This window comes from Geotrypetes seraphini, chromosome 12, assembly GCF_902459505.1.
Source record: "Geotrypetes seraphini chromosome 12, aGeoSer1.1, whole genome shotgun sequence".
NCBI lineage: Eukaryota > Metazoa > Chordata > Amphibia > Gymnophiona > Dermophiidae > Geotrypetes > Geotrypetes seraphini.
This window is the reverse complement of record NC_047095.1, coordinates 42,171,786-42,189,493: the sequence shown is the minus strand read 5'-3', so window position 1 is coordinate 42,189,493 and position 17,708 is coordinate 42,171,786.

The window sequence follows — 17,708 nt, the reverse complement described above, 5'->3', positions numbered from 1 at the left end:
TCCTACAGCTGTCTAATCAGCCAATCGGAAGGCACTTTTTCTAAAAAAAAAAAAAAAAAATGCTCCCCAGGCAGGCCGCCTATATTGAAGGCGCCTCAAGGGAGCCTAGAGAGGCCCGCAAGCCTGCCTAAGCTCGCCTAAGGCTAGGCGGTAGCCTTAAGCAAACCTAGGCAGCCTTACGCGTCTCCCTAATAGAACGGGAGATGCTTACAATGTAGGTTAGCAAAATGCTGGCCTACATGGTAAGTAGACGTGGCCGCTGTACCTAATCGCGGCAAGGATCTCTCTGCCGTGATTAGTATAGCGACCACGGCTATGGTGCAAGTCTCCCCTCCCCCCAGCGATCATGGCAGGAGGGTGCCCAACCCCTCTTGCCAACAGAACCCGCCCACCCGACGATCGCTGGCAGGAAGGTGCTCAACCCTTCCTGCCGACCCCCTCATTGGCCCTCCCGAAGATCGCGGCGGAAGGGTACCCAACCCCTCCTGCCAAACCCCCAATGGCCCTCCCGAAGATCGCGGCAGTAGGGAACCCAACCCCTCCTGCCGGCCCCCCAACGGCCCCCCCAAGATCGCTGGCAGTTGGGTGCCCAGTTTCCTCCCTCCTGCCGGACCTCCCCAATGAACTCCCCCTTGGCCTTACCAGCAATTTGGACAGGATGGCTCCTCGCACGTCCGACCAGCAGGCCCGCCTCTGTCCAAATGAGGCGGGCCTGCCCCGCCCCTGCCCAACCCACAGGATCCTAGGGCCTGATTGGTCCAGGCGCCTAAGGCCCCTCCTGCTATAGGTGAAGATCAGACTTGTTTACACATTCATTTTCTCAGTGGTCAATTATGGATGCAAAAGCTGGGCACTACGGAAACAAGACAGAAAAGAGATTGACTCATTTGAGCTTTGGTGCTGGAGAAGGGTTTTATGCTTTCCACGGACCACCAGAAGAATAAACAAATCAATTCTGAAAGAGATCAAATTGGCTTTGTCACTCAAAGCCCAATGATGATTTATAACTGTCTTATTTTGGTCATGCCATAAGAAGAGAGAAATCATTGGAGAAGGACATCATGTTTGGGAAAATTGAAAGAACCCGATGAAAAGGATGACTTGCAATCAGATGGCTGGACACAATGAAAACAACCACGGGGATGACACTAAAGGATCTTATCAGACTAGATCTGTAATTCATCAAGTGGCTAGGACTCAAACATGAGTTGATGGCACCTAACTAGCATTCAGGTACAGTAGATATTTTTTCTGTTCCTGGAAGTCTCACAGTTAAAAAAATGAAAGTGTTAAAGTGGGATTTGAACCCTTGGTTCATAGTTCACTGCACTAACCACTAGCCAGTTCCACTGCTCTGTGTAGATGTCTGTGTGGCTGTTTGCTAAGAATGCTGCCAAACTGATGTCCACGCCGTTCATAATGTGGACATTCTGGTCAGTGACATAGCGAGGGTGACAGGCGTCCAGGGCGGTGGCGCCCTTCCTCCTGCCCTCATCTCCACCCCCCGCTCCTTCCCCGATCCCCCTGCCACATGTGGGCCCCCCCTTCCCCTGTACCTGGGCGTACTGTTTTCAACACAATATGTCCAGAATACTTTTTGGCTATTATCGATGCTGTCGGAAGATTTGAACTCCTGAAGCAGGCCATTGGGACCGAAACATGTACATGTCGAGTCATTGAGTTTTTTTGGGATGAAATAAAGGACATTTATTAAATAGATTGAGTCCACCAGTCTATATAGGACATTTCCACTCCTTGGTTTGCGTGTTTGAGTTTGTGGATTTGGCTCTCCTGTCAGTATGACACCAGGCCATTAGATTCATTAATTCCTCTGTTAAAACAGCTAATGCAGCTTAATAAATAGGGTACATAGTAAATACTAGAAATGAAGAACCCAAATATTAATATATAACTAGGAACTACTGAGCTACAAGAAGAAGTAATAAAAAATATTAATTTCTTGGCAGAATGAACAGGTGAAGTCGGCCCGGGGAGTATTTGCTACAGCAGAACTATAATAATATCACTTTTAAAATTCTCTTCAAGGTTGGTTATGTCTAGAAGTGCTGTTCTGTGTAATGAACATTTTTATTAGTGTTTGAGGAAGGGGCTTTAGTTAGAAGTCCTGGAAACTTTCATACTAAAGTGTTTGCTAGCCTAATAAAAATATCATCTTTGCCCAGCTGCTGCACTAGGATTTCTTAATTAGCTTTGTTCTGATGTAATAACATGCATTAGCTCTCGGCAACGCATGGCATATATTGTGGGTCACATTGATTAAAATGAGACCTGTGATACATATCATTCACTGCCATGCATGTGTGACAGTTTTAAAAATTCCTTGCATATCAATTAGCTTTCACATGTGATTTTGTGATGGTGTCTGCAGATGGGGAGACTTATAACAGCCATCACCATTAGGGTTTACTGTGAGGGAGATTGGGGGTTTGTACTTTAGGGAGGGAACACTGTAACATTTAGGGTTATCCTTCCTTGGATTCGGGATCGTTTTATTAGGGAGGCCACTGATTTCTTGGATCACCACTCAATTTCATCCCACCAAAACTTAGTCCAGGACAGAGTTTGTTCTGAACCAAATGGTTACTTAAGGTCTTTCAGTAGTCAATTCACAATTAAATCAAATGCAGAGTATTAAATTGATACCTTCAGTAAATTTGGCACTTTTTTCCTTCACCTTTGCATGTAGAAAATCTCCTCTTCACCTCTTACTGGTGCTTTGCTCCCTAACCTAAGGATTCCAGTGTTCTCTCCTTGCTCTTTACCTCTTCATTGAAGGCAGATCTCTGGTGTAATCCGCAAGTACAGGTCCTTGAACCCTGGACATTCCTCTGGCAAAACTCTTTGAATATCTGGATACTAGTCAGATGTAGCTTACAGGTGCCCTTCTTTGAACCCTGGACCCTCTTGTACCTTTCTCAACTTAGACTTCCTGTATATTGGATACTGGACTCAGATCTTTCCTTGTAAACTCATATCCTTTCTTGTACCCTCTTCTGGTCAGACTACTGGATACTAGACTCAGATATAGCTGTAGATGCTTATTCCTTGAACCCCAGATCCGTCTCTGATCAAACTCCTTTAGTTACACCTATTCTCTCTGTAACACCCAAATTCCATTAGCTGCTACCACAAAACTTCTTGGGATAATCATAGGCAATGATCATACATTCAGGCAAGTGTCTTCGGTTGTGCAGTGCTCATTTGACAAACTGTGACTAATTCATTCTGTACAATCCCTATCCATCTCTCAGCACTCAACATTCTGGTTCATTCCATGGTGATTAGTGAGCTGGACAACTGTAATTCTTTGTGAAGGGGACTTAGAGTTAAGGATCTTTACCATCTACAGCTAATTCAAAACATAAGGATCATTCAGAAAGAAAAAAAAAAATAAAATTCAATCATATAACTGCATGACTGAAGGCTGCACATTGGCTACCCATCTTATATTGCATCACATAAATATTGCTACTGCAAAGAAATGCAGAGTAATGCATTTGGGGATTAATAATAGTAAGGAACCGTATATGCTGGGAGGAGAGAAGCTGATATGCACGGACGGGGAGAGGGACCTTGGGGTTATAGTGTCCGAAGATCTAAAGGCGAAAAAACAGTGTGACAAGGCAGTGGCTGCTGCCAGAAGGATGCTGGGCTGTATAAAGAGAGGCGTAGTCAGTAGAAGGAAGAAGGTGTTGACGCCTCTGTACAGGTCATTGGTGAGGCCCCACTTGGAGTATTGTGTTCAGTTTTGGAGACCGTATCTGGCGAAAGACGTAAGAAGACTTGAGGCGGTCCAGAGGAGGGCGACGAAAATGATAGGAGGCTTGCGCCAGAAAACGTATGAGGAGAGACTGGAAGTCCTGAATATGTATACCCTAGAGGAAAGGAGAGACAGGGGAGATATGATTCAGACGTTCAAATATTTGAAGGGTATTAACGTAGAACAAAATCTTTTCCAGAGAAAGGAAAATGGTAAAACCAGAGGACATAATTTGAGGTTGAGGGGTGGTAGATTCAGGGGTAATGTTAGGAAATTCTACTTTACGGAGAGGGTAGTGGATGCTTGGAATGCGCTCCCGAGAGAGGTGGTGGAGAGTAAAACTGTGACTGAGTTCAAAGAAGCGTGGGATGAACACAGAAGATTTAGAATCAGAAAATAATATTAAATATTGAACTAGGCCAGTTACTGGGCAGACTTGCACGGTCTGTGTCTGTATATGGCCGTTTGGAGGAGGATGGGCAGGGGAGGGGCTTCAATGGCTGGGAGGGTGTAGATGGGCTGAAGTAAGTCTTAACAGAGATTTTGGCAGTTGGAACCCAAGCACAGTACCGGGTAAAGCTTTGGATTCTTGCCCAGAAATAGCTAAGAAGAAAAAAAAAAAAAATTAAATTGAATCAGGTTGGGCAGACTGGATGGACCATTTGGGTCTTTATCTGCCGTCATCTACTATGTTACTATGTTATGTTACTATGGTATTGGAAATCCATTATTCTGGTGAACCATCCTGGCTTTTGCAATTCCTGACACATTATTACCCATCTAGAATACTTAGATCTTTCCAATAAACCACTTAGTTGTTTCCAGCTTTAGAGAAATAGTCTATGAAACTAACTGGTGTTATGCCTTCTCCGTACAACTCTGGAACTCCGGAATATGCTGTTCGAACACCTTCAAATGCAATCCCATCCTTGACCGATTTAAGGCTGGCCTCAAAACTTTCTTCTTTAGGGATGCCTTTTGCTCTCTATTTTCTGTCTTTCAACCAATTCTTAATCCATAAAAGGACATTACCTCCTATCCCATAACTTTCTAATTTCCTCAGAAGTCTTTCATAAGGTACTTTGTCAAATGCATATTGAAAATCCAAATACACAATATCAACTGGTTCACCTTTATCCACATGTTAATTCACCTCTTCAAAGAAATGCAGTAGATTGGTGAGGCAAGATTTCCCTTGACTAAAACTATGTTGGCTTTCTTTCATTAATCCATGCTTACATATATGTTCTGTCATTTTGCTCTTTATAATAGTCTCTACCATTTTGCCCAGCACTGACATCAGACTCATCAGCCTATAATTTCCCAGATCACCTCTGGAACCCTTTTTAAAAATCTGTGTCACGTTGGCCACCCTCCAGTCTTCTGATACTATGCTGGTTTTTAAAGAAAAATTACAAATTGCTAACAATAGCTCTGCAAGTTCATTTTTCAATTCTATCAGCAGTCTGGGATGTATACCATCCGGTCCAGGCGATTTGATACTGTTCAATTTGTGAAATTGACCCATTGCATCATCCAGTGTTACAGAGAGTTTCTCTGATGTCATTCCTTTGGTTGGATTGAGAACTTTTCAGCACCCCCTCGTACAGGAAACCCCCCCCCAAACATGAAAGTATTTGGACTGCACAGAAGAGATCCTTAGGCCCGTTAAAAAAAATTTCAATTTATTGGAACTCAGAATCTTTTGTTTTTGTTGGAATTCATTATCCTATCCCTATCCTTTGGTTGTTTTTCATGCATACAGATAGGGATCTCCCTCTGGTTTTGCTGGTCCTCTCTCCTTATTAAGAAGATAGGCACAGCCTGTGCTCAGGAAATAGCCAAATTAGGAAAAGGTTAGAACTGCTTTCTTCTAGAACACTGCTTACTGACAAAGTCAGTTATATAAATCTGACATGTTACTGTGAATAAATTGCTATGGTACAATCACCATTGCAAATAAAAACTGAACCCTTTCACTTGCTATTGAGTTGTTCAGTTCATTATTGATTCTGGTTGGAGCCTAAAATCTATGGCCTTGGCACTTACATACTGTTTTGCAATCAATTAGATGTTGCAAGGGGTGCAACTGATGTCAAAAAAGGAACACAGGGAAACATAAGAGAGGAAAGTTATCATGGAGTCGCAGAGTAAATGTACTTGATAGTGAGAAATGAAACAAATGCAGAGGCAAATGCAGAGAGAGAAAGTCAATGTAGAGCCATGAGAGAAAGGGCTGTATTGTTATACCACTGCCAGAGAAGTTTTGTAAGACTGTAGCAGAGAACAATGGTTCAAGGTCAGGCCAATGAGGTAGAAGTTGCAGTAGTCACCAGAAAGTATTTGGCGACACCAGAAAGTATTTCTTCACAGAGAGAGTGGTTGATCATTGGAACAAGCTTCCAGTGCAGGTGATCGAGGCAGACAGCGTGCCAGACTTTAAAAATAAATGGGATACCCATGTGGGATTCCTACGAGGATCAAGATAAGGAAATTGGGTCATTAGGGTATTGACAGGGGGTGGGTAAGCAGAGTGGGCAGACTTGATGGGCTGTAGCCCTTTTCTGCCGTCATCTTCTATGTTTCTATGTTAGTCCAAGAGGAAGTTGACAAAAGGGTGGGATAGAAGTTTTGGTGATTTGTTCAATAAAGAAAGAACAAATGTTGAATATATTATATAGAAGGAACTGACTAGTGACGTTTTGAACATGAGCAGAGAAGGGGCAAAAGGAATCAAAGAACTCTAAGGTTGCAGATTGAGGGAACAGAAAAGGTAATGGTATTATTAGACATTTGCCTTCCTGTGTGCTTCCTGCCCCTGACTCTGTGGGTTCTGTAACATAGTAAATGACTGCAGATAAAGACCTGAATGGTCCATCCAGTCTGCCCAACCCTACATGCTTCATAAAAATCAATCAATCATTTAATTAAAATTGTTCTTTATCTTAGATATTTCTGGGCCAGAGACCCAGAGCCCTGTCCGGTAGTGTGCTTAGGTTCTATCTACTGGAGTTTACATCAAAGCTCACCCCAGCCCATCTTAACCATTTCAGCCATCAAAGCCCTCCCCAGCCTGTCCTCAACTGAATGTCCACTTACGGGACACATACCATACTAGACTGCCCAGTACCAACCCTAGTTCTTTCAATATATACCCATTATTTTCTGATTAGAGATCCTCTGTGTTCATCCCACGCTTGTTTGAGCTCTGTCACCGTTTTCTTCTTGGGAGCATATTCCATGGATCAACCACCCTCTCCGTAAAGAAGAATTTCCTAACATTACTCTTGAATCTACCACCCTTCAACCTCAAATTATGTCCTCTGGTTTTACCATTTTCCTTTCTCTGGAATAGATTTAGTTCTGTTTATACCTTTCAAATATTTGAACGTCTGAATTGTATCCTTCCTTTCCTCTAGGGTATACATATTCAGGGCTTCCAGTCTCTTCTCATACGTTTTCTGGCACAAACCTCCTACCATTTTCATTGCCTTCCTCTGGACCGCTTCAAGTCTTTATGTCCTTCCCCAGATATGGTCTCCAAAACTGAACACAATACTCCAAGTGGGGCCTCACCATCAACCTGTACAGGGGCATCAATACCTTCTTTCTTCTACTGATCACACCTCTCTCTATACAGCCTAGCATCCTAATGGCAACAGCTACCACCTTGTCACACTGTTTTTTCGCCTTTAGCTCTTCAGACACTATCACCCCAAGGCCCCTCTCCCCATCCGTGCATATATGAGAAGGAAAGGGTTTACAAAGGAAGAGTACAACAGTAGTTCACAGTAAACAATATCACTGACAGGAAATGCTTGCTACTGATAAAACATGAATCCTCAGAAAGCATGAATCACTTGATTCCCTTGTGATATTCAAATGTCCAAATATTCAGATTTATTTGATATATGGTATATAAATACAACATATGTAAGTGGTTTACAATAAATGCACCTATGCATTTCTGCACCACTGGCTTGATCATACTGGCAGTGGCTGCCTGACAGCACACTGGGTTGCCTATAGGTTGAAATGAAAAGTGTCAAGAAAAGTGTGGAACAACTTGTAAGTTTCATGGCTCCACATCATTCTTAATTGAGGTGAGAACTTTTCAGTGGCCTCTCATTTATTACATACAACATACAACAAGTAAAGGCAAGGGAGAGTCCAAACAGCCGAGGAAAATCAGTCTTTATTCAAAAACCACAGTCCCAACAAGGATCTTAGTTTCGGCGATCAAATGACGCCTTCCTCAGGGGACATTGAACTGGCGCTGAAACTCATCTTGCACACTTGTAAAGTGTAGAAACTAGGATTCTTGTAGGGACTGTAGTTTTTGAATATAGACTGATTTTCCTTGGCTGTTTGGACTCCTCCCTTATCTCCATTGTTGTATTGTTTGTGTTCTTGAGACGAGGTGTTTCTTCTTTCTCTTCGCTGGCCCTCATTTATTCCACCATGTTCTAGGTTTGGTCTTTCTGTCTTTTGAAATGATAAGCAAATTGTTCAGGTTTCCTGCAATAAACCCTGTAGGCTAGTCAGATCAATATTTAGTGAGTTTTATTGTGCAATTGAATGAAGGGGTAGTGATGTCACCAAGGGTGAACCATACAATATCTATTCACCCTAGTTTTGATATTCAGTCTTTTAAAAAAAAAAAATGGCTTCCTATTTTAGAACATTTGGAAGCAACTAAAGATGTATCTGTGTTGGTGGGTGAATGGTATGTATCATTAGAAAAATCATTGGATGATATTGTCTCCTTGAAAATAATTTAAGTTACAGCAGAATATGAAACGCGTATGGAGGACTGGGTTTCTTCTGAATTTGAGAAGAGAACTGAGGAAGTATGAGCATATCTGGAGAAAGATCAGGGATATGGATTACTATGATAATTACCACTTCAGGTTGTATGAATATATGGAATTCTGTAAAATAGAAATATAGGTATTATAGTAAGAGGATAAAACATGCAATGAATAGACCAAAAGAACTCTTTGAAACTGTAAAATTCTAAGGGCCCAACTATTCAAGAAGAAAGACTAGAACCAATTACAGGGGAGAAATTATCTGATGTGGAGAATGTTGGAATTGAGGGGAATGAAGTAGGGGCCATGCGGTGGTCTGATTTTGAAAATGTGAGGGAAGATCAAGTATTAGCCATGCTGGAAGCTGTATAGCCTACTAGATCAATGGTAAATCCCTGCTCGCTATCTATAAGCATGTTGTTCCTTCCTTGACCATCATTATTAATAAATCTTTAGACACTGGAAAAATGCCAGAGTTGCTGAAAATTGCAAAAGTAAAACCTGTGTTGAAGAAGGAACACCTGGATGACACTATTATTGAGAATTATAGGCCCATTGCGGTGCTACTTTTTGTATGGAAAATCATTGAGAAAGTAGTTTTTAAATGGTTGGAAGATTTGTTGATCATGAACATTTGCTCGACTTCCATCAGTATGATTTTCCATCAGGACACAGTGTTGAAACATTATTGATTTCTACTGTTGATAAATTGAGACTGGGCATGGACAAAAATGAAACCTTTTGTGTTGTGTCGTTAGATTATATGGCAGAGATTTGACTCGCATTCCTTTTTCGCTCATCTCTTTCTGCTTTTTGCAGGTGTCTAGTTTGGAAACCACACTGCATTTTAACTTAGACTACTTCCTTTATTGTTGTTAGGTGCCATAGACTCGTGTTCGAGTCCTAGCAACTTGATGAATTGCAGATCTAAAAAGAAATTGGTTTTGTGCTAATCTGGAAAGGTCCTCCAGCATCATCCCCATAGTTGTTTTCAACATGTCCAGCCATCTGATTGCAGGTTGCCCTCTTCACCTGGTTCCTTTGATTTTCCCAAAAACGATGTCCTTCTCCAGTGCCTCTCTATTCTGATGGTGTGACCAAAATATGGTTTTAAACACCCAAAAATGTTACCAATAATGGGGCAGGGTTCATTTAGACTTCGGTCTGGTGCTAGTCACCTTTGAATACCTGCCCAGGGCTTTCTTGTGATTCGGAGGGTTGATTGGCCCGTACTGAAATCCCATTATTTATTTATTTGTTTATTTCATTGTGTACCTTGAATTCTGTTGAATCTAAATTGCAAGGGTCATTTTTGTTGGAATCTTGCAGGGGGTTGTTTACCAATTTTTTAGCTCAGTGACCAAAATAAGACAGTCATAACTTCATCATTTGGGCTTCAAGTGACGTAGCCGGTTTGATCTCTTCCAGAATCGATTTGTTAGTTCTTCTGGTGGTCCAAGGCATGCCTAAAATCCTTCTCCAGCACCAAAGCTCAAATGAATCAATCTTCTTTCTTTTTTGTTTCCGTAGTGTCCAGCTTTCACATCCGTAACTGATCACTGAGAAAATGAGTGCGTGGACAAGTCTGATCTTCGTTTGGAGTGTTACCTCCTTGCCTTTGAATACTTTGTCGAGAGTCTTCATTGAAGAGCGAGCAAGTTCTATTCTGTGGAGTATTTCTTCCCTGCTAGTTGCTTCTTTATTTACAAAAGAGCCCAGAAACATAAAACAACACACAAGATTAGATAAACTACAAGTAAAGTAAGTAGTCTAAGTTTAAATGCAGTATGGTTTCCAAACTAGACACCTGCAAAAAAGCAGAAAGAGAGGAGTGAAAAAGGAATGTAAGTCAAATTCAGGAGAAACTCAGTCCTCCATAAGCAATGTTTTGTATTCTGCTGTAACTTAATTATTTTCAAGGGGGCAATAACATCCAATGAAATAATGTCCGCCATCACCAATAAACAATTCTTTTCCTGCACGATTTATATTTTTAATAAAATGTTTCTACATATTTTTATAACCTGAGTCATCCCTATACTGAGGACTACCACCATTTTGTTTTATGTCATTAGATGTGTCATCGGCTTTTGACACTATAAATAGTTGCATTTTGTTGAGTAAATTGCCAACAATGGGAATTGGTGGTTCAGTTTATTTCCTATTTTCAAGATGAATTCAGGTAAAGAGTAGAGGGTCAGTTTCTAAGATCATGCCAATATGTAAACGAGTACCGCAAGGATCAGCATTCTCAGCATTACTCTTTAATCTTTACCTGGCCTCTTTGGGTAATATTTTCTTTTTTTTTTTTTTCTTTATAAGTTTATTCATTATTACAACAAATAAAAATAGGAATACATACCAATATAGAACAAAATTATTACAGTAAAGAAAATAAATCTTTCAATTCCAGGTCCACATTATTGGGACTGTAACTTCACCCAGTAGATCTCATAGAAAAAGATAATTTAAATTATAACTTCAGACAAGCAGACAACATATCTATATTCATTTCTTTACTTTATCACTTCTTATCAACAAAACTGTACTTGTTACTCTCATATGTAACCAAACATTTACAAGGAAATTTAAGGAAGAATAAAGCTCCTATTGCCAAGACTCATGTCTTGAGTTGTAGGAACTGTCTTCTCCTATACTGTGTTTGCCTGGAGACATCTGGAAACACTTTTAATTTCTGACCACAGAATAGAGCATGTTTATTTATAAAATAAATTTTAAGAATAGCTTGCTTTTCCAATTCAGATTTTAGTGTTACAAATAACGTTGCTCTTTTTGCAATATAATCTTTAGAAGACTCCAAAAACAGAGATATATTCAGACTATCCGGTGATACCAATTGATCTACATCTCCCTCGTCAACTAGTTGGGTAATATTTTCAAGGAGTTGAATGTTAGCTAATGATTGTATGCAGATGATGTCCAATTCTTTTTATTTTTTTTCCTATGTCTGACTGGCAGAATGAATTGCAGAATAAGTTGACACTATGTTTAAGAACTGAGACTTTGTGGATGTTGCATCAAAAATTGCGACCTGGGTTGGCTACTGTTGGAAACAGGATACTGGGCTTGATGGACCTTCGGTCTGATCCAGTATGGAAAGTCTTTGTTCTTAAATTTAGACTTAAAAGAACTAGTCTGTGTTTATAGATTTTCCCTTAGAAAAGAAAACATAAACAAAGTATATGATAGTCAGTAATAGTCATGGGGGAATCCTCTGTGCTTACTCCAAGTCCTCTGAAATTTGACCCATTGGGAAGCTGTCCACATATTCACCACCCTTTTGTATAAAAATGTTCCTGAATGTTACCGTGATGGTGTCTTGCTTTAAAGCCTCCTTTTCATTTGAAAAAAGAAATCTGTCTTTAGTAGGGTTACCATATGGCTCTAGAAAAAAAGAGGAAAAATTGAGACATCCAGGGGTTCCTTTTACTAAGCCGCGTTAGGGCTTTAACGCGTGGAATAGCGCACACGCTAGACCTTAACGCCAGCATTGTGCTGGCGTTAGTTCTAGCCACATAGCATGGGTTTAGCTCACGCTAAAATGCTACGTGCGCTAAAAACGTTAACGCAGCTTAATAAAAGGAGCCCCAGGTTTAACTTCCATTGCTTTCAATGGAAATAAAACCTAGATGTCTCAATCCGTCCTCCTTTTTCTGGAGCCATCTGATAACCCTAGTCTTTAGTATTATTTCCAATTCTGAGGCATGAGAATTTTCAGTAACTGGATTCCATTTACACTATAAAAAAAAAAAAAAAATCTATTCAGAAAGTAGGTGCTACCAAATGCGTTGAGGCTAGGATAACGAGGGTCATCATTTGCTATGGCTCCAAAGCTCAGAGATTATAATGATCCATACTGAGGACAGCTGAACCTGCATTTTCTGCCTATTGCGTTGATGGTCATTTTACTGGGCTACACCAGTATTATATAAACACACTGTGACATCCAGCCATTACGCTCGCTCAACAGCTCGAGAAATCTGTTGAACACAAAAGGGCAAAAATAAAAAAAATAATCTTATGTGCGGTTACAGTGTCACAAGAAGCTTAGCTCCCTGCTAGAAAAGACTGCAGTGGGAAAATATGATAGTTACTGATATTCATGCTAAAAAAAAAAAAAAGAGAAAATTTCAAAACTACAAATGCTACACTTTTCAAAGAAAGATAGGTCCTCTTTCACAAAGGCGCAATAAGCGTTTCAGCGCGGATTTAGTGCACGCTAAATCAATGCGCATGCTAACCACTAACACGTCCATAGGATAACATGCATGTGTTAGCATTTAGCGCACATTTAGCGTGCGCTAAAATGCTTAGCGCACCTTTGTAAAAGAGGAGGGTCGGTCTCTGGGCAGATCCAGTAGAATGGGGCATGTAGTTTGCTTCGGAACTCATTACCCCCCTCTTTTTATTAAACTGCGAGAGCGGTTATGAGCGCGGGGAGCCACGCTGAATGCTCTGCGCTGCTCCCGATGCTCTTAGGAACTCTATGAACATCGGGAGCCACGCGGAGCATTCTGTGCGGCTCCCCGCACTAATAACTGCTCTCGCAGTTTAATAAAAGGGAGGGGGAGGGTTAATTTCTTCTGATCTGGTTGTGAAGCGTTAGAGCAGATCGGATACTTCAATTATCTATCTATCTATCTATCTATCTATCTATAAACAATAAAGTAGCTTTGTAGAAAACATACCAGGAATTAATTTATGCAAATGAGAATAAGCACATGCCCATCTAAATCTCTCTCTTTGTCAATTGAAACCTGTAAAATTATAATTACCATTTTTATTGCATAAATATCGCTTTATGGTGTATTTTGTTTCTTTCTTTAATTGGGTGGCTTAAGTCCTGGAAGGGTAGGTTAAAAGAATGACAAACATTATCATCCATTTATTAACATTATTGTGCACACAAGCTATAACATTTGGCAAAGCTTGCTTAAGTGTTGCAGAGAAACAATATTAATTCGATAAAGAATTAATGATCCTTCAAAGAAATATCCTGCCCCCTGTCAACCTATCCTGAAGGGCTGGGATCCAAAAGAGGAATGGTAGGATTTAATGGCTGAAGTATCTTCAAATTTTCATCCATCTTCTAGTCAATATTTGCTTGGATCAATAGAGAAACATAATTCAAATGATCATTAAAGTCAACAATTTTATCACAGAAAAATCTTCTGATATCAGAGAATGATATTTTTGTTATATCCCTGCTCACAGAACAGTAGCCATGTGCTCCCATTGCAATAATATTTGTCTTCATGACCTCCCATCTCCCACTCCATAAAATTCAGAGAGGCAGTATTGAAACTTTTATAAATAAACAAATAAATATTTGAAATCTGATTCTAGAACTGAGACATATGTGTAGCCCCATGGCCCAATAAGTAATGCTATGTCCTAGGGTAGTGGTTCCTAAACTTGTTTGGGGGGACCTCCCTAGCCATGAGACAGATTTGCATATAATAGAGGTGACAGGCATGCAAAATCTGCATCATGCATAGTCATTAGGGATGTCTTGAAAACACAACTGACTGGGGGTTCGCCGGGACAGGTTTAGAAACTACTGTCACATGACACCCCTGAAATGGAACCCCTGTAGTGAAGTCCAGATGACAAATGGAGAGCTTCTGAGGAAAGATCTAGAAATCACAAGGGAGCCTGAGTGGTGAAGGGCGGAAAAAGTTTAGCATGGAAAGTCTGCTGACTACCTGACAGGGATATCATAGACCAGTGTCTCTCAAACTTTCTCGAGCCGGGGCACACCAAAGTTAGTGGCCACGGCTTGAGGCACCCAGAAGTGCGTAGACGTCGCTGTGATGATATCACGCATATGCATGACATCATCACGTTGACATCCGTGCATGTACGGAGGACCTCCAGATGGGCCCTGAGTCGCCAGTAGGGGGTGCTAGCAGGGAAGAGGGCCGGAGAGAAGGAGAGGCACTGGCGCCAGCTGATTGCCTACAGCGTTGTTTCTCAACTACTTCAAGCTAAATACCCCCTAAGTCTAACCAATATAAACTGAGTATCCCAACCACAGACCTCCCTAGGCCCACTCAAGCTCTGCCCCCAGATCCCATCCCCTTTACTAATTGTAATGCAATTTTTTTCCATTCATTTTTCATATACTAGAGACAATAGAAAATTGGCTCACCTCTAACAAGCTAGCCTTAAACATCCAAAAAACAAAATCACTGCTTTTCCCGTGGAAAAAAGACATACATTTGAGCATTCCATTTTCCCATAACAATATTCATTTAGAGTCAGTGACTTCTTTAAAAATCTTAGGCGTTATCATCGATGATAAACTCTCGTTCCATGATCATATAAATGATACAGTCAAACTGTGTTTTTACAAACTACGTATGATACGTTCAATTTCCAAATTCCTCGAGCCGAAATCAATTAATATATTAATTCACTCTTTGGTCATTGCCAAACTCGACTATTGCAACTCTCTATTAATTAACATTACACAAAAGGAAAAAAGACGCCTTCAAATAATTCAAAACACGGCTGCTAAACTTATACATAAAGGTAAAAAAATATGATCATGTCACCCCCCTACTGTTTAACTCCCATTGGCTCCCAATTAGTCACCGCATTACTTTCAAAATATTACTTCTTGTATTTAAAACTTTAATCTTTAAAGAACCACAATTCATCAATAGAATGCTCATCCCCCACAATATTTCCCGGTGAGGTAGATAGGCCGCTGTCCAGGCCTACCTCGGTAATGAGACCTCGAACACTATATACTGGCTTCAATAAGTATATATTTATTTAGTCAATCAATAACAGCTTACAAGAATAGATCATATAGTATATAGTGTAACAGAAGGTGATACAGAAGGTGACCTCTAGGCCTAGAGGTCCTCTGATGTCTGTTCTGACCTTTCCTTCCTAAAGGCCTGGTTTTTATACATTTCTTAGTGGCCAACACCACGTTGGTTTACATCACATGATAAATGAATGTAGTTAGGCAGTAATGCATAAGTAAATAACCAATAAGGATGTATCATGTGATGTAAACCAACGTGGTGTTGGCCACTAAGAAATGTATAAAAACCAGGCCTTTAGGAAGGAAAGGTCAGAACAGACATCAGAGGACCTCTAGGCCTAGAGGTCACCTTCTGTATCACCTTCTGTTACACTATATACTATATGATCTATTCTTGTAAGCTGTTATTGATTGACTAAATAAATATATACTTATTGAAGCCAGTATATAGTGTTCGAGGTCTCATTACCGAGGTAGGCCTGGACAGCGGCCTATCTACCTCACCGGTCTCTTTGATCGACGGCCCAAAAACTCCTAATGGTCCCATCATTAAAAATCATAGGCACTAGAAGACATGATATGTTCTCGGTAATGGCCCCACTATTGTGGAACGCTCTTCTCCAGCATATTAGAGAAGAAAAAGACCTTAGCCAATTCAAAAAACTTCTAAAAAGTTACCTCTTTAAAGACGCGTTCAATCTTTAACTTTCTTTCTTCTAGATGAAGATATTATGGTTCAGTTTTATTTACCCATCCCATTGTTTTTTCCTTGTTTTTTGTCTATTTTCCTAAGCTATGAAGATGTAACTTTACCCCTCTATCCTTCACGTTTCGTGTATGTCTCAAAACTGTTAGTTTTAAGGTATTTTGCTTACTTATATAAACTTGTTTTATGAAGTTGTAAATCGCTTAGTAACTTGAATAAGCGATTCATCAAATACAAATAAAAACTTGAAACTTGAAAAACTGACACATTTCAATCACTATATTGAAAATAAAATCATTTTACCTTCCGGCGATCCTCTGCGGGTTTCTGTAATTAGCTTTAAAGGTGAGACCAGGAGGCCAGGGGGGAAGTCGGTGGACTCTAGAGAGAAGGGGGAAACATGCAGGCCTTCGGCGAATCAGGCAGCGCTGGTGCTGTACCGTGTAGGGAAGTCAGCTGGCAGGCGCCTCTCTTCCGCGGCACACTTGGAATCTCAGGAGGCACACACTTTGAGATGCACTGCCATAAACTCCAAAGATAATAATTCCATCAAAACAGATAGTTTACAATCAAAAAGAGAGCTGCATGTCTCATGTCATTGTCCTTGGCGGTCCATTTTTTGTTTGTTTGTTTTTTCCAATAATCTATAAAGTCCATCAATTTCATAATACTCTAGCTAATTCACTCCAATAACAAACCCACGCATTCTTTGGGCTCCTTTTACGAAGGTGCGCTAGCGGGTTTTAGCGCACGCACCGGATTAGCATGCGCTATAGCGCACGCTAGCTGGAAATCTACCACCTGCTCAAAAGGAGGCGGTAGAGGCTAGTGCGTGGGGCAATACACATAATTGATTCTATAAAAGGTACGTACCTTCTAGAATCACGTTAAGTGCTGCTCTTGTGTACACTGATTTTTTTAAGGTTTGGTTACTAATAAAGTGGGTTTAGAAGCCCGGGCACACTGATTTTTTTAGGTGCCTTATATAGAATATGGCCCTTATTGCATGTTAATGTTTGTTGTTAATGTGTGGTAGGTGCAAAAACCCAGTGCATTTTAGTAAAAGCGTTCCTTAGTCTTACATTGATCTAATAACAGTTATGATCTACAAAGAACCTATTAAGTTTGAGAAAATATTTTCAGGGTCAAAACAGAATTTTAGGATCCCCTACTGGTTATAATCTTTTTAGTCAAACAAAGCCGAGAGATCTTTTTTAAACTGCAGAACTTGACATGGCAAATTGGTCCAATTAACAGTAAAGTAGCTCTAATAATTGAAAGATTATATTTTAGACAAGTATCTTTCTTGCCAGATATAATATATTTCTCTTTCTGAAATATTAACGTGAAAGTGCAATTAAATTTGTTCTTGAAAAACCAGCACAAATAATTATGCTTCTCTTATGGTTCAGTAGCTGATACAATCCATTTTCTCAGTGTTTAACAGAAATGTGAAATCTAATTTTTTTTTTTAGTGAGCAAATAAAATCTCGTATCAAGAAAATAACGAAAGCACCATTGTACTTTCCACCTTGTAAGAAAAGCTTGGTCTTTCATTCTGTACGTTGTAAATTATGCTTGCCAGATGCATTGTGGTACAGTATTTCAAAA